Raw genomic sequence first — 16,234 nt, 5'->3', positions numbered from 1 at the left:
AGAGGAAAGGTAACAAGTGCCTTGGGCAAGGAGGCCACTACAGATGAATTTTGCCTGCTGCATTTTTTTTTCCCCTCAATTCAGTGATTTTGGGATTTACAAAATCCACTGCGGTTCTGCTGGTGTGATCTTTGGATGACCTTGGTGTTCTGATTTCTGAGACAAGGAATCTGTTGTCAATAAGTGACTGTAAAACCCTTTATGTGTACAAATAAAAAGGCCTTACAGGTGAACTTTTGCTGTGCGCAGCCCTTTGAGTCTGGATAAAAGGAGAGTTAGCTTGTGCTTCATGTTGGATCATGGAGGGAGAAAAAATAGAGCGTTTGTCCCTTAAATGAAAAAAATATCATTCATTCTGTCATATTAAAGGGAAATCACTATTTGTTAAGGTCACTTAGTGAAATTATCTTCAATTAAGCATCCATAATAAATGCAGTGGTGACTGCTTATTGTCAGAGCCACTCATCTTATGCTAATGCCTGACCTGTAGAATTTGTTATGATTATTAATCCTCGTAAAAAAAAAAAACCCAAACAATTACACAGGCAACCTGTTTAGAAGAGCCTCACCACCGTACATCATTTTGTGCTTGCAGAGGTGTGACTGTGGTACAGAGCATTTAACAGCTCCAGTGCTAAAGGAGTGAAGTATTTCCTCGGGGGGCAATGAAACCCTGGGGCTGCATGCTGTGCTCCTTCGCCACCAAACTGAAAGTGGTGCTAAAAGCGAGGGGCAAGGGACTCGGAAGCTTCTGGAGCTCCCCTGCCCTGCTTAAGCAGCGTGACTGAGGGAGAGGATGCAGATGGAGGGCAGCAGCGAGGGCTCAGCCTTCTCCTTTGCTGAAATTTCTCCCTAATGCTCAGCTAACATTTGCAGGCTGAATTTCCAAACTACCTTTCTTCCCATTATACATGTCCCTATCAAGTATCTGTATAGAATCATAGACTAGTTAGGGTTGGAAGGGACCTTAAAGATCACCCAATTCCACACCCTGCCATGGGCAGGGACACCTCCCACTGGATCAGGGGCTCCAAGCCCCATCCAACCTGGCCTTGAGCTCCTCCAGGGATGGGGCAGCCACTACTGCTCTGGGCAACCTGGGCCAGGGCCTCCCCACCCTCATGGTGAAGAAATTCTTCCTTATATCTAGAAATTCTTCCTTCTGTCTAGGAATACCTGTATATTGTATAAGTAACTGCTGCCTTATATCCCTGTGCTCAGCTTAATGTGATAAAACAAACCCATTCATCAGCTGGTGCTTATAGAATCATTAAGGTTGGAAAAGACCTCCACGATCATCCAGTCCAACTGTTGACTAGTTCCATTTGGATGTTTTGCCTGTGTAAGTGTCCCAGCCCAGCAGCATGATGGAAGCAGCTGCCCTTCTGCCCTGCAGGGCTGGGATTCCTCGTCTGCCTCCCCTGGCAGCAGGCTAAGGGTGTGGGTGTCAGGCAGATTCTCCGATCCATTAGGTCACACAGCAGAGAGACACGTGGCAGTGCTAAACTCACCTGTACAGCGGGTGTTTGTGCTATAATTGGAAGTTTTGGGGACAATACAGCATGAGCGAGACAGCCTGAAAAATGAGTGTTCACGCGCCATTCCTACCTCACTGCAGAGCGAAATAAAGCAGCAATCACAGGCAGAGCTCGATGGCATTTATGAATAATTATAGTAATTATACTTCCTAAGAGCTTAATTCTGTGAATTCTCAGACGTGTTGGTAGGACGCAAGTTGCTACCCTTTTGCAGCTGGTGGCAGAGGACAGTGCTTGGCGCCCCTGGGGGTGTTTGTCAGGATTGGTGTGGAATGGTGTTGCCTCCAACTTGTGCTTTCGTGCTGGCGCTGCTGCAATTGGATATACACATAAAAAAATGACTGGAGGGAAAGGAAAGGGCATTATGCACTCTGTGTTTCAATTTCAAAGCAATTGGACTTAAATTGCTAGCCAGTAAAAATATTTATGATGTTCTGTAGCAAACAAATAAACCAGCGGTCCCAGGGATTGGGAAGGGAGGATGGTGTGAAGGGGTGTAACACAGGAAACTGCGTGGTCAGGATGTGCGTCCTGGATCAGACACCTTTGTACTGAGGGAGATCCAGGTGTGTGGTGTAATGCTGTTAGGTGACACGAGTGCCCGTCAGGCTCCAGTGGAGAAAGGCTGGTGCGTGGAGTTCTCTCTGAGATGTTCACAGAGACTTTTTCTCCCTGTGGGCTACCTCTGAGCACGTTTGCACATGGCTGTTTCCCAAACCCTGCAGCTTGGCCACTTTGCTCTAATCCCCTGCTCCCTGCTGGAGCTGTGCGTGAGCTCAGGTCCTTGTTGTTGGTCCTCAGTTAAGCTACAAAGTAGGTGCACACCTGTGCTTGACCTTTTACTGTGTTCGTCCTGACCATGCTTTGCTGAGGAGACTCGTTCCTTTGGCCCTGCCTTGTCTGTGGGTCACCGGCTGAGGTTAACCCTGGCTGCTGTCGCTGGACCCTGTTTGGGCACTGCGAGTCTGTGCTCTTGCTGGGAATGGCGCTCTCGTGGCTGGTCCTGCAGAGCCGTCACTGCTGCTGCTCGGGATGTTGAGCAGCTCAGCCTTGATCCTTCCTTAGGGAGCCCTGTGGATGGAGCTCTGGGTTGGTGGATGCATTCCCAGCGCTGTCACAAGGCTATGGACAATCCTGCCATGGGCTCTTCTTTTAGCCAGGCATTGCTTAGCATTCATGACTGGGCTGGGGAAAGAGTCCCCAGGGCATAAACTGGTTCTGCTTAGGTAGCTTTACACACTCCAGTCTGAACTCTGGGGAAAAAAACATATCTCGATGTCATTCTGCTTTCCAACACCAGCTCTGGATTCACGGCAGGATCGAAGTGAAAGATTTCCGTCTGTGTGGGAGCTGAAGGCTGTGGTGACCTGTGGCCAGCTGATATGCAGGGGTCCGTGCTTAAATACATGGAATAAAACCAAGGGGGTTGTTTATTATATTTGGGCAACCAGTAGTTAGGAAATGATGATGTGTTGACAAGCAGCGATAACGAGGGATCAGCAAAGTTCGGGGCCTGATTGTCCATGAAGAAGAACCTGTGAGCCTTCAGGAAAGGTGAGTCAGGCTTGTGCAAAGAGCTCTCCATGGCCTGTCTTCCCTGGCTTTTCATCTCCCAGCATGCTGTGAAAGCCGTTTAGTTTTGGCGTGGTATGTACAAGTCACTTTATTTGGAGAAGAATGCAAGGGTCATATTGCACCATTAAAATTAAACTTCTTTCAGGTGGTGATGAAGACTTAAGGTGGCAGGAGAGGAAAAGGAGCTGGAACACCCCTGGTGAGTTTCTAAGCAGCTGAAAATGCAGTCTGATGGTCAATATTTTCATGGGAGGCTAGATTTAACGAGAATAATCATTGTTCCTGGGTCACTGGCTGAAACTCTCAAATGAACTTGTTTTGTCTCTGTGGAATTAAAGGTTTAGGATTATTGATAATACTTAGATGTGGAGACTGCTCATATTTTCTCTTGCAAAGCACTGTTGGGAAATACTCGTTTGTTTTTCCCCTCTGCTAATAATTCCTCCCCCGAAAAAGCTTCCTGCAAGAGATAAATATTTCAAAACAGGAGAGTTTTGAAATGAGAAGCCACAGTGATGTGCCCAAGATGACAGGCATCCCCGCGGTGGAGCTCGGATGAGCAACTGGCAGCTCCCAGCTAATCCAGCACGCAAAGCTCCAGGCAGCGCTGCTGTCCTGGGAGCTGCTTCTAGCTGTAAACAGCTCTCCCCTTGCTCCCAGGATGTGAAATTACCATCCAAAAACCTAGCACAAACCTTCCTGTCTGAGGGTGGGGAGGTGGGGTGACTTACACCTTTTTGGGGTAGGCACTGGGGGCAGGCGCGAAGTTGCGTGAGGGGCTGCCTGTTTGTGAAGCTGTTGAACGTCCAGTGGCAGCAGAGCCTCCTGGAGAAGCCAACTGGTCCCTGCTTGGCTCTCATGCTGGTTTTGCTGGCCCAGCTGCTGATGGAAAGGGTGGGCATTCGGTCTGAAGTGGAGGAAGCTGTGCAGGGTTTTGGGGGAGCAAGAAGAAACAAGCTGTATCTGCTGTGTGTTGACAGCACTGTGGAAAAAACCTCTGTAGAGAAACACCTTGAAATGGGCTTCTATGTCCAGGTGCTGCCAGGCAGGACCCTCTGGGTCATGCTGCCTCGACACAGGCATTTTTTGGTGCTGCCGAAGCAGTGCTTTGCCCTCTGATGTACCCTGTGCAAGGCTTGGTGCACACCAAGTGCAAACAGGCTGGAGATGATGTCACAGGAGCCGCAGGCAGCAGCCGAGGCTCTTTGCCCCAGAGCCGAAGAAACCCAGGTTCTCCACTATCCCAGGCTCTGGGCTTTCCTCGGCGTAGCTGCAGAGGATGCTCTCTGCTCATGCGGCTCCTACCCATCCTCCCCACAAGAGTCTCCCCAAGGTGCCCTCTCCCCTCTCGCACTCCCACCGCCAGCAAACTGACTTTCAATTAACCCCAGCTCAGATCAGCTCTTGATGAGCAGCCTTCCTTGGAACTTCAGCAGGTTACCAGCCAGCGGGTTCTTGAGATGCATCTCAAAAAGAGAAAAGCTTGTGCTGGGAACCAAGGTAATTTTATTTCTTCTTCTCTTTTTCTTTTTTTTTTTCTTTCTCTCTCCTCTTCCTTCTCATGTGGCAACAACTTCTGCAGAGCTGTGCTGGGAGGGGAGGAGCCGAGAGGTGATCGGGTCTGTGTAATGCTAATTAGCGGTTGTACCTGCAGCATTTCAGCATGCAAACCCCTGGTAGACACAGTTGTCATAATTAATGACCGCAAAAATAGCCGAAGGGCTCTAGACCTTGTGCTGGGAGATTTAAGCCAATTTCTTAATTGCTAGAACCAGGAATAGGCTTGAGCGCGGGACAGGTTGTCCCATGTGCTTGCAAAGAGTCTCTTGCATCCTCTTGAAGCAAGTCAGAACGTAATGCTCTTGTAGATCAGGACATGGGATAAAGCTGCCCTCAAAATATGATGCTCTTCTGACAGTGTTTCTGCATTCACCTCTGTGTCAATGATTATAATTGCCTTCAGTTTAATAAGTAGGTGCTCCGTGCTGTACAGCAGAGAATGGTTTTTATTTTATATTTGAGGCCTCTGTAGCATGTTTTATATGGAGCAAAGCAAGGAATGAAGAGATTTTGTGTGCTTTGAGGCTGTAAACGTGAACAGCTTCATTCTCCTGCTGTCCACTTGGGCCATAAATGGGAATTGCTGATGGGATGGGAGAAAAGCTGGGGCTCCCTGTGAGGAGCAAACCGGCGATTTTAGTTGCACCAGTGCCCAGGTGTAACGGTTCACCTCCTTCTTCCAGCCATGAGCCAGCAGGAAGGTGGCTGTCCCTGCTTGGATGGGTGTGGATGCCTGCACGTTCTGGGTTTGGGGGCAGCTCAGGTGGGAAACCAAAGGGAGGGGAACTGGGAGAGGTGTGGGGCTGACCTCCTCTGCTCTGGGAAGGACTGGACTTCTGGAGCAAATCCTCCTAGCTGAGGAGGAGAGAAGCTTTGGAGAGGCAGAAGGGCAAAAGGGACACAAGAAAGGGATGGGGAGATGTTGTGGCATTGGTTGGAAATTCGTGGCCAGCTGGTAAGGGACTGGGGCCATGACACTGGTCTGGCTGTGCGTTTGAGGATGAGGTTGATGCTGGAAAATTTCCCCTGCTCTTTGTGAGGTGGCAGCTTCATCCTGTTGATTCAGGAAGGTGATTGAGAGTCTCTGAGTATTATACCTGAGAAATATGGCGTGGAATGGGAGGCACTTTGTGATATTTTTGCCTTTAACGTGGGAAGGGTGGTTTGTGCATTGCCCTCGATAGCCCTTCACCTCACTTGCACAGGGGCCAAGCTTGGAGCAGCGGAGCTGCAGGGTCTGTGCGGGGTCTCAGATGCAGGATGCCTCGCTATGGGGTGGGGATGTTGTCACAGCTGTGCAGCAGGACCTCGGTCCTGTCCCCGTGGCTGCTGGCTGGCCACTGGGCACGGCGCCTCCACAGAGCTGCTGACCTCCTTGGCCAAAGCACCTGCAGATGAGTAGGGTGGGAATAAGCAGGTGCGAAGAGCCCGAGGGGAGCAGAGGAAACCTTTCTAGCTGGATACAGCAGGTAAAGTTCTGAACGTGGCAGCATCATCTCCTCCCCAAGGCATTGTTATTCTATCCACCCAGGCTGGACCTGTAGCAGTCGAAGCCCATGGACAGGCTCAGCTGAGCACGCAGCGGTCGTGCCATCCCCTGCACAGCATGGTTTGTAGCAGCACTGGCGGGCAGAGTGTATTGCTCTGTTGGGCACATACAGCTGCTGACCTGCATTTGGCTTCCTTCTTATCTAGCAGAGAGACAATTCCAGCCTCTGTAATTAATGAGTCTCTCCTGCCAGGGTCTTGGGTGAAGCATCAACACAGGAAATTGGCCAGGCTAAGTGGTGCCTGTGCTCAGATCCTGGCTGCGAAGGCAGACCTCAGCCAGCTGAGATGAATTGTGGCTGGGTGGCTGAATTAATTTTTCAACCTTGGCTCTGAAGGCAGACATGGGAACTGCTCCTGGGCAGCCTGAGCTGCACACGGACCACGCTCCTTCTCTGCCAGGGGCCTCATCTGTTGCAAGCACCCCATGTGCAACAGGGATGAGAAAAGGAAGAACGAGGCTTGTTGGTCTGCGCCCCTGCGCTTTGGTTGTGCAATGGCACTCAGGGACCAGGCAGTCCAACACCACTCCCTAGGGAGACAAGGTTATAGGACAAGGGGTTAATTCTCAGAGAACAAGCAGGCAACAGCCACTCTGAGCTGAGCTGGGCTTTGGTTATTCTCAGCAGCTCACCCTGGACTTGGTTTTGAGGCGCTGTCAGGCTCCCAGGCACAGTGACAATGCGCATCGTTTCACACAAACCCAATCCATTTAGCTTGTAGTGAAGCGTAAGATGAAACATGCAGCAGGCTGCTAATTGCTTAAGGCAGACTCCTGACTGGCTCATTGCATCCTTTTGTAGGAACATGAATTCTGGCCAAATCCTCCCCGCTGCCGTTGGGATGAGCTGTGAAACCCTTCCCTCGGGCTGTGCAGTGCAGGTGCATCACATGAGCTCCAGAGGAAGATGGATAAATGACCGTGGAGTTGACTTGCCAGTTCTTCGTAGTGGTGTCCGTACACTCTGGGTCCTGGCTTTCCGAATGCTGTTGCAGTACAAATAGTTAGGCTAATGTGAAATGGCGCGTCCTACGGTGCAGAGCTGGGCTGTGAATCGGTGGGTGGGTTTGTTGCGGAAAATGAATGTGTGGAAGGAGGAGTTCTGTGCTTTCACAAGCCAAGGGTTTGTAGATTAGCAGCGAGGTCTGGAAGCATGGAGAAACTGCAGCCAATGAGAATTGCTGTCAAAGAAATCCATCACCCACCCAGGTGGGTGTCTGCTTTATTTTCAGCTGTGGTGTTTGCTTAGGAAGGGAGCAGAGGTAAAACATGTTGGCCAGGATGGGATGTGCCGGGGAGCAGCAGGCAGCTCAGGGCATGGCTCGTAGGCAGAGCAGGCTCTGGGCTGGCACTACCATTCCCTTCCTTCTCCTGCTGGTGCTCTGGGAGATGCCGAAGTCAGGGAGAAAGCGTAGGGCTGGGTTTGGCCTGTTTTTTTCTCCCCAAAGCCAAATACTTTATGAATGCCTTGCACAGCCCAGCCCGAGGCCAGGCTCTATCCCGCGCTGCCCGCACAGCTCGTGGGGCTGCATGGCCCTGCCCAAGCTCAGCACCAGCACCAATGGGGCAATCCCATTCCCCAGCAGCAGGAAAGACTCGCCCTTGTAGAGAAAACAAGTAAATACTCTCATGGTGGACTTGGGGTGCTGAATGTGTGTTTACCTCCCTGCTTCCCTCTCTCTTCTTTACTTTCCCTGCTTCTTGTCTGCCCCTCCATCAGTTTATCTCTTTTTTTCCTTGCTCCTTCCTTCTCCTGTAGCTACTTATTGGCAGGCAGCTGTGGTCAGAGCTATCTCAAAGCAATGTCACCTTGTGCCATGTCTGCGTGTGGTACCGATGAGGCAGCCTGGTGAGCTGAGCTTTGAGCTCTGAATTTCTAATCGTGGCTCCTCTGCTGGCCTTAGGGCAGGTCTTGCCTTCTTTGCCTGCAGGGTGGGACTGTGCTAAACCAGCCCACCCCTGGGGCAGCATGAGGCACGTTTGCTGGATCAGGTTCAAGTTAAAACACTTGAATTATTCAGACCTGCTGGCTGGCATTGTGCAGCTTCAGTAGCTCGCTCTTCCCTAGGCTAGGAGCGATCGCTGCGGTAACTGCCCTGCTTTGGGCTGCAGAGGGACACGCAGGGTGCAGGCAGGGCTTCCGGGTGTGACACCTGCCCTCAGGCACCCCAAATAGGCTGTCCTACACCCAGGAGGGGTATGAGTGTCTGCCACTTCCCTGCAGCTCCGGTGGCAGCTGGGAGCAGGCGACGCTGCTGGAAACACTCGGTTATTTTTGTAGACGGAGTAAGGTAAGTGGGGAGCATCTGCCTTCCCTGCAGGAGCTGAGCTGAGAGGCTGGCCTGCCAGTCAGACCCAGCTCCTGAAAAGCCGTGGGTGTTCAAACCAGTCCTTCCCCTTCCTGGGACATCTTCGGAGGTGCTGCCTGTTCCTGGGCTTGGGAAGAGCTGGGCTGTCACCCTGTTACAAGAGCAGCTGGGAGGAGTTTGGCCCTGTGACAGGGCTGGGACGACCTGCTTCTACCTACAATTTCTGCTGCCCGGCGAGCCTGACTTTTAAGGTACTTACATTTGCTGCTGTTGGCAAATAAGGACAATTTGGAGGCAGTGGGCTGGCTGGGCAAGAACTGCAGCAGCTTCCCATCGCATGGATGACGCTGCAAGGGAAGGAGCAGAACTGCACGAGTACCCAGAGGAGGAAGGATGCTGAGTGCCTTCAGCTGGGGTGGGTTTAAGCCTGTGCACGCACCAGAGGGAAACCACATTTCGCAGAAGTAGCTTTTCCTGGCATTGCAGTTCATCTTGTTAATAAATCTCATGTAACACCTCCCCGCAGAGCCCCTCAAGAAATTGGCTAACCGGGAGAAAGTCTAGGCCAAAGATAAACCTCCTAATCCATTATCAGCAAATGCAATCAGACGTTCCATCTGCTCTCCAAGGCCCCTGCAAGCTGACAACTGGGAGTCAGGCTGCACAGATGCTCAGCCGGTGCCGCCCCTGCAATTCCCGCTCTCCAGATCCAGGTTCGTGTCATCTTAGATGAGAGGGCTTGGGGCCAAAGCCTGTGCCTCCTCTCAGAAAGAGCCAGGCAGGGCTGAAGCAAGCACACGTGCCCCGGCTGAAAACCAAGCCCTGGGTGGTTTAGAAAGCCATGTTCAATTTAGCGCTGTGTGCTCTGGAACAGAAATAAGAGCTCGCTCTTGGCCAGGATTGCTTTTGAAAGAAAGAAACTCTTGGGATGGTGTTGGAGAATGGCTCGAAGAACAAGGACATGGCTCTTTAAAAATGCTACATTCAAGCAAGGCATAGGCCTGCATAATAGACCGAATGGAGGAGTACCAAGAAGCTGCACAATCATGTTGATAGCGCGAACTGGCAAGGACACTGTGACCTTGACTAGTTTCATAAATAACCTTAGGGAACTAGCTGTAGAAAGAATGAGAAACTAGCTTAAGCTGAAACCGCAAGTAGGAGGACACATGTAAAAACCTAACCCTTCGGCTTCGCCAATTAGAGTAGGACTAGTAGGCATAATTAACTCACGCTGTATATAACTGAGCTATCTGAAGGCAATAAACGGAGCCTGCTTATAACTCATATTGAGTTGTGCACGTTTTCCTTTCTCGACAAAAAACAAGGGCCTGTGAACCTTAACTCCCAACAGGATGGGTATTTATTAACGACATGAGTGGGAATGCTTGGTTTCCTTTGAGCTCAGACCTGTTCAGAGGGAAGCGTCGATGGTGCCAGGGCAGTGCTGGGGTGTGCAGCTGCAGTCATGTCGCTGTAGATGCCCACCAAGAGGACAATGCTGCCTCAAAAGTGTTCGTAGTCTAAGCTGAGCACCATATTTTGCAGGTAGTACACAAAGATGTTAGCCAACTTCTCGATGGCATCTCAGCACGGGGCAGTGATTGGCTGCAGGGCTGTGGCATGTGGTGTTACCTTTCCTACAAGACCAACTTTCCTGTCCTCCTGCTCTTCAGGTTGGTGACCATAGAATCCCAGACTGGCTGAGGTTGGCAGGGACTTCTGGAGGTCATCTGGTCTAACCCGCTGCTCAAGCGGTGCCACCCACAGCAGATTGCCCAGGACTATGTCCAGCTGGCTTTTGGACATCTTCAAGGATGGAGGCTCCACCATGTCTCTCATCTTCAGGTCATCAGTGTGGTCTACGGCTGACTCCATGGACAACATGGCAATCTTGCTTAGAGGACTGATAGAGTTGAAGGTTCTCAACTGCTTATTGCAGGGGCGTCAGACTGGATGGTCATTAAAAGCCCTTTCCAACCCAAACCGTTCTCTGACCCCTTGTGCTCAAGATGCAGAGATTTTGCCTCTGTTTGTGGCCCTCGTTTGTCTTGTAGTGATGGAGAAACAGTGGGATGGTTTGGAGATCTCTTATCAGTTCACCAGGTGTGCAGCCTTGTGGGCACGTTTTGGTCTGTTCCAACCATATCATGCTTTTCCCATCAGCTGCATGTTAAAGTTTGGGGACCCACTAACACTTCCTACGTTTCTTCTTTCTCTGTTTCTTTTGAAATATTTCTTATCCAAATCAACAATCCGCTGTAGGTAAATTCAGGATTCAACTTGCTGTACAAAATGAGCAAAAAACCAAAAATAACAGCAGGTAAAGAATGGTTTAATTTAGTAACTCATCTTCTATAAAGTAATTATTTCTTTAAAAATGTGGGGTTTGCTAAAAGTATCCCAATTACTTTTTTCATTATGGCTACAGAATGAAGCACTTGTTTAATTAGTAAATATTTGGCATGTCTTTAAATTGGTTTTTAATTACATTGAAAGGACACTGTCAAGGTGTCTTTCATCATTTTTAATAGACCTGGATTTTATTTTTTCCCCTCACAGTTGGATACAACTGTTTGGTTTGATTGGCTGCTCCAGACAAAAACTGGAGGAAAGATGAAAATAAAAGGCTTGTTTGTAGGTTCGGAACTGAGATGTGGTCTCCCTGCCACCTCTGCTTCTAGACTCGCTAGCAGCAGGGCTTGGACCCTGCTCCTTGTGTTGGGCTGGGGACAGGTTGATGGTTGGACTTGATGATCTTAGAGGTCTTAATGATTCTACGGGGTGGAGGTGTCTCTGTCTCCAGGCACTGCCACCCATGGCAGGTCTTGGCCAACCCCTTGTGGGACAACTCTATCAGCCAACCCTCTACATGGGGACGACTGACCCTCTTCATACGGGAGACCTTCTTGCTCTCTACAACTACCTGAAAGGAGGTTGTAAAGAGGTGGGAGCTGGGCTCTTTTGCCCAGTGACAGGGGACAGGACAAGGGGAATGGCCTCAAGCTGCACCAGGGGAGGGTCAGACTGGATATTGGGAAAAACTTTTTCACAGAAAGGGTCATCGAGCCCTGTCAGAGGCTGCCCAGGGAGGGGGTGGAGTCACCATCTCTGGAGGGGTTTAAAAGACGTGCTCAGGAACATGGTTTAGTGGCAGATAAGAATGGTTGGACTCGATGATCTTTTCCAACCTGGTGATTCTATGATTCTCTAACTCTACGTGGGGATTGTCCCTTTCCACCCACAGCTCGTCACCGAGGGATCCTTTGGGCTTGGTGGCAGCCCCCCTGCCCCAGCCAGCCCCGAGGGTCACCCCAAGCAGTCCACCCTGTGCTAAAGCAGCAGCTTTTGCCCCATAAATCACATTGTGTTGTTCACCCCCCTCCCTGCTGACGCAGACGCCTGCACTACAGCCTCACGGCTCATCACTGCTCCAAGGAGCAGCTCTCCTAATAAATCACTGGTGCTCTAACTGAGCTTGATGTGAGCTCCCGGAGGAAATTCAGCTCCGGGTGAGTTCTCCAGTCGTGCTTGCCTTCGGACATGCAGTGTGCTCCTTCCACAGTCACAAGATGACGTTGGCAGGGGACAAACGTGTTTAACCCTCACTGGTGTTGGGGAGGCTGGGCATGCCTGTGCTGTCAGTAAATGATAAATGAGGTGCTGAGCAGTGAACCCAAGCATGGCAGAGGCTGTTTGCCTGCATCCCTCTGCTCTGCCTCGCAGGAGCTGTGGTTTTTGGCCCCCTTTTAGGGGGAAAGGTTCTCTAATTGAAATAGATGGAAGTTGCTGCTGGTAGAGGCAGCCTGGCTGGAGGGAAGGCTTCCTGGGACACCCTGAAGGGAAAGAAACAACAGCAGAACCCAGAGCATGGCAGTGGGGCTGCAGTGCCAGCAACACCTCTTGGGGATGTGTGATGTGGAGATGGCACTGGGACTGGTCGGGGACACACGCTGGTCCTTTCTGCCCTGCTCTGAGCCATGTCTGTGCACCCCAGGCCTTTTACAGGCTGAATCACCACACCAAGATGCCTCTCGTTTAATTTCTTTTGAGTTTCAGTCATTGTTGCTGTTCTCTGAGAAGCAGAAGCCACAGGGAATTAAAATATCCAGTTTCCTTGCTGCAATATTCTTGACTTTCTGCTCCGCTGGGTGCTGCCAGGCTTCCTTACAGCCACATCCTCCTCCAGCAGGGTCTGAGCATCTCCTCTGGGGTTCCTCAAATTCTCCCTTTACTTCCATCTCTTCTTCTCCACCCCACTCACCACCTGCCCCATCCTCCTTTGCTCGTCCTGCAGTGACTGTCACCACCTCACATGGCCTTGGGTCAAGGTGCTGAGTATTCTTGAGCCTGGAGCAGGTGGAGATGTGACAAAACGGGGAGAGGCAGGTATGGCTTTGGCCCTTCCACAGCCTTGGGGAGTCCCAGGGGGAAGGGTCCTGCCAGCCCCACCTTGAGCTGAGCAGCAAAGGAGCCTCTCCTCCACCCTTACTGGAAGGAACTGCTGCATAGCTTGGCCACCCACCATTCCTAAAGAGAAAGGCACAGCTTCCTGCCTCCCACCTCTGCACCAGCTCCAGCTTCCAGGGAGACAGCCACTAGGAAAGCTGTGGAAGCACTGGAGATAGCAGGATTGCACAGCTCAGCATCGGGCGATGGGTGCCCGAGGGCTTCTCTCCAGTCTAGCCTGCATCCTGCTGGGGACAGAGGGACCCACTCCTCCAGGAGCAGCTCCTGCCCCGTCACCCTGCTTGGCATTGCTGTGTGATGGCTTCCTGGGCAAAGGGCATGGCGTGGCAGGAACTCTCGCTTTCCTGGGTCCCTCTTCTTGGGGTCTAGGACAACTCTCCATGGGGACAACGCTAGCCTAAGCATAAGCCGTTAGCGTAAGCCTAACTCTAGAGACTCTCCATGACTGTCTGTGTCCCCTCTGCCCTGGGGTGTCTGGCCCCTGGGGGTACGGGAGGGATGGATATTGGGATGGAGGAGTAAAATCCAGCCTATGCTGGTGCCCTGGGAATGTGGCTACTCCGTGCCCTTGTCCCTGGTGCCGTGGGAGCCCAGGTCCACAAGGTGTGACCTGCACATTGGCTTCATCCTCGTGCCCACTAGTGATGGACAAGGGGAGCAAAAGGTGGCGAATAACCATGATCATGGCTTTGCAAGACTTTCATAAAATAGGAATGCATGATAGTACCCACGTAAATTATTCAAGATAATCAGCACGGGGGATTTTTCCCTGGCAATTTCACATGGGCTTCTGAAGACTGATTGTCCCACCCACTGGGTGTGCAGCACAAAGGGAAGGTCCTGAGCATCCCAGCTCTCCCAGCTCCTCCAGTCGCTCTTCCCAGACTGCAAACTGTTCTCCCTCCTGCCTCGATGTGCTTTCCCCCAGCTCCCAGCACTATTAACACCTCTACTTTGAGCTGCTTGTCGATGTACTGCTGCTTGACTAAGTGCAGCTGATCAAGGCAGAGGAGCCATCCAGCTTAACCGTGAGTCGCCCCTCCCTGCCTTGCAGCACAGCAGCCTGCAGGGCCACGACGATGCTTCTCAGGTCTGGGGGAAGAAGGAGAGAGGAAACCAGGTAGGAAAGAATTTGCAAAACAAGTGTGTGCTGCTGGCCAGCCGTGGCTGTGTCTTGTGCAAGTCACTTCAGGTGATGCTGGCATTTTCCTCTCTGGGAGGCATCCCATGAGCAGGCCGTGCATGCAGCATCCCTTGGGAGAGAGGTGTCACTTGTGTGCATGCCTGTATTCAGTGTTGCTCTGTCGGGAATGCCTTGTGCCAGGATATACCCCATTGGTACAGTGGGAGCTCCAAGGAGGCCGTGTTTTCTTCTGGGCACCCACTGAAACTCCATGGGGTCACCTAGAAAGCAGACACAGCATCAAGAAAGAGGACCAGGGATGGACAGACAGCTGAGGACAGACAGCTGTGTGCTCATGGCAGGAGAACCATAGAATCATAGAATCACCAAGTTGGATTGTTGATCTTGGTCTTGGATGATCAAGACTTCCTTGATCATTGAGTCCAATCATTCTTATCAGTCACTAAACCATGTCCCTGAGAACCTCATATACCCATCTTTTAAATCCCTCCAGGGATGGGGACTCCACCCCCTCCTGAGCAGCCTCTGATAGGGCCCGATTGGACCCTTGCTGTGAAAAGTTTTTCCTGATGTCCAGCCGACCCTCCCCGGGTGACAGCTGAAGGCCATTTTGCCCTCATCCTGCCCCTGTCACCTGGGGAGAAGAGGCAGCTCCCACCTCTCCACACCCTCCTTTCAGCAGTTGTAGAGAGCAATAAGATCTCCCCTCAGCCTCCTCTTCTCCAGGCTGAACACCCCCAGTTCCCTCAGCTACTCCTTGTAAGACTTGTTCTCCAGCCCCTTCCCCAGCCTCGTTGCTCTCCTCTGGACGCGCTCCAGAGCCACAAGTACAGGGTTTGTGGGTGTAAGGGTGTGGACAGGGTCCAACCCCCCAGAAGCAGCTGGGACACAGGGGTCTGCCCCACGGCTGGTGTGCTGCAGGTCATGTGTACTGGGGAGTGCCTGCGTGTTTGCATCTCCATAACGGTGACTCCTGGTGCTGAGGCAACGCTCTGAGGACGTGCCTGCGAGTGGTGTAGGGAGAGAGAAAGGAAGGATTGAGGTAGCACCATGAAAATATGCATTTGGGCTCTGCCTCCTGCCAGTGGCTGCGCCGGGGTCTGTGCAGCGACCTGCATGTGCCAAGGCAGCTTTCCTGATCTCATCATCTTGCTTTGAAGCAGCAGCTCCTCCTGGAGCCACGGGCGCTGCGGGTGGCTTGGTTGCAGGGCCAAGCGAGTTGGTGCTGCAGAAGGCAGGATGCTGTCTGTCCCCAAACACAGCAGCCCCCCAGCACCTCTAACCATCAGACGTCCCTGGAGACAAGCCGGAAAGGGCGATGCACTCCGGAAGGAGTGTTTCCCTTCCCCCTTGCTCTCCGGTTTTCATTAAATTCCTCATGCAGAGAAGTCTCTATTAATAATGGTTCTAGTGAGCTGGCTGGTAAGCTGGGTATGAGATTCTCTACCTGCTGTTCCTGTGCTGTGGTGATTGTGTTTGGAGGACAAAAATTCTATGTGGATTAATTAAAATGAAAAGCAAAAGCGAAAAAAAGGGGGGGGGGGGGGATTGTTTGAATATTTACTAGTTTCCAGGAGACAAAGCAGTAATTGCAAGTGTCTTATTGCAGGTGTTTGGAGGGCGACGCTCCTTCCTCTGAGCAAGGAACAATGTCTGGTTATTTACTGGTGTTGGAGGAGATTTATCAATCCTCGCACATGCCAAGCGCAACTCCAATTGCTCCTTAATTTGCTGATTCTGATTTTCTCTCCTCTTGGTTTTGGAAATTCGGAAGAGATTGGCTCCAAGACAGCTTTGATGTGGGTAAACGTGGTAACACACTCTCTCCAGCAGCTCTCTCCTCGTGTGTAGGTAAACGTGGGGAAAAAACACATCCCAAGCATCATGCCCTGAGAAACTGCTGGTTCTCAGTTGGCTTTCCATCCCTTCCAGGGCCTTTCTGCATCACACAATGTGTTCCTTGGAGTGTCCCTCTCCGAAGCCCCTTCATGCCAGGGGGACCCTGAGGCTGAAGCAAAGGGAATTCCCCTGGGATGAAGGCAAGTGGCCTCTGGAGGTGGCTGAGGTCTCATCCCTCACAGATATGGCT

General features: G+C 51.5%; 1 long non-coding RNA gene across 1 annotated transcript; it reads left to right on the top strand.

The window, feature by feature from the left end:
- Positions 1-7,651: 7,651 nt before the first annotated feature.
- LOC128854014 (uncharacterized) lies at positions 7,652-10,469 on the top strand. The gene is made up of 3 exons (XR_008452904.1): positions 7,652-8,782; positions 9,058-9,244; positions 10,208-10,469. It is a non-coding gene; the product is annotated as an uncharacterized LOC128854014 (long non-coding RNA).
- Positions 10,470-16,234: the final 5,765 nt, after the last annotated feature.

Source organism: Cuculus canorus, chromosome 18 (genome assembly GCF_017976375.1).
Source record: "Cuculus canorus isolate bCucCan1 chromosome 18, bCucCan1.pri, whole genome shotgun sequence".
In the NCBI taxonomy this organism is placed as follows: Eukaryota; Metazoa; Chordata; class Aves; order Cuculiformes; family Cuculidae; genus Cuculus; species Cuculus canorus.
Note: the sequence above shows the minus strand (reverse complement) of the source record. Positions and strands in the feature narration are given on the sequence as shown.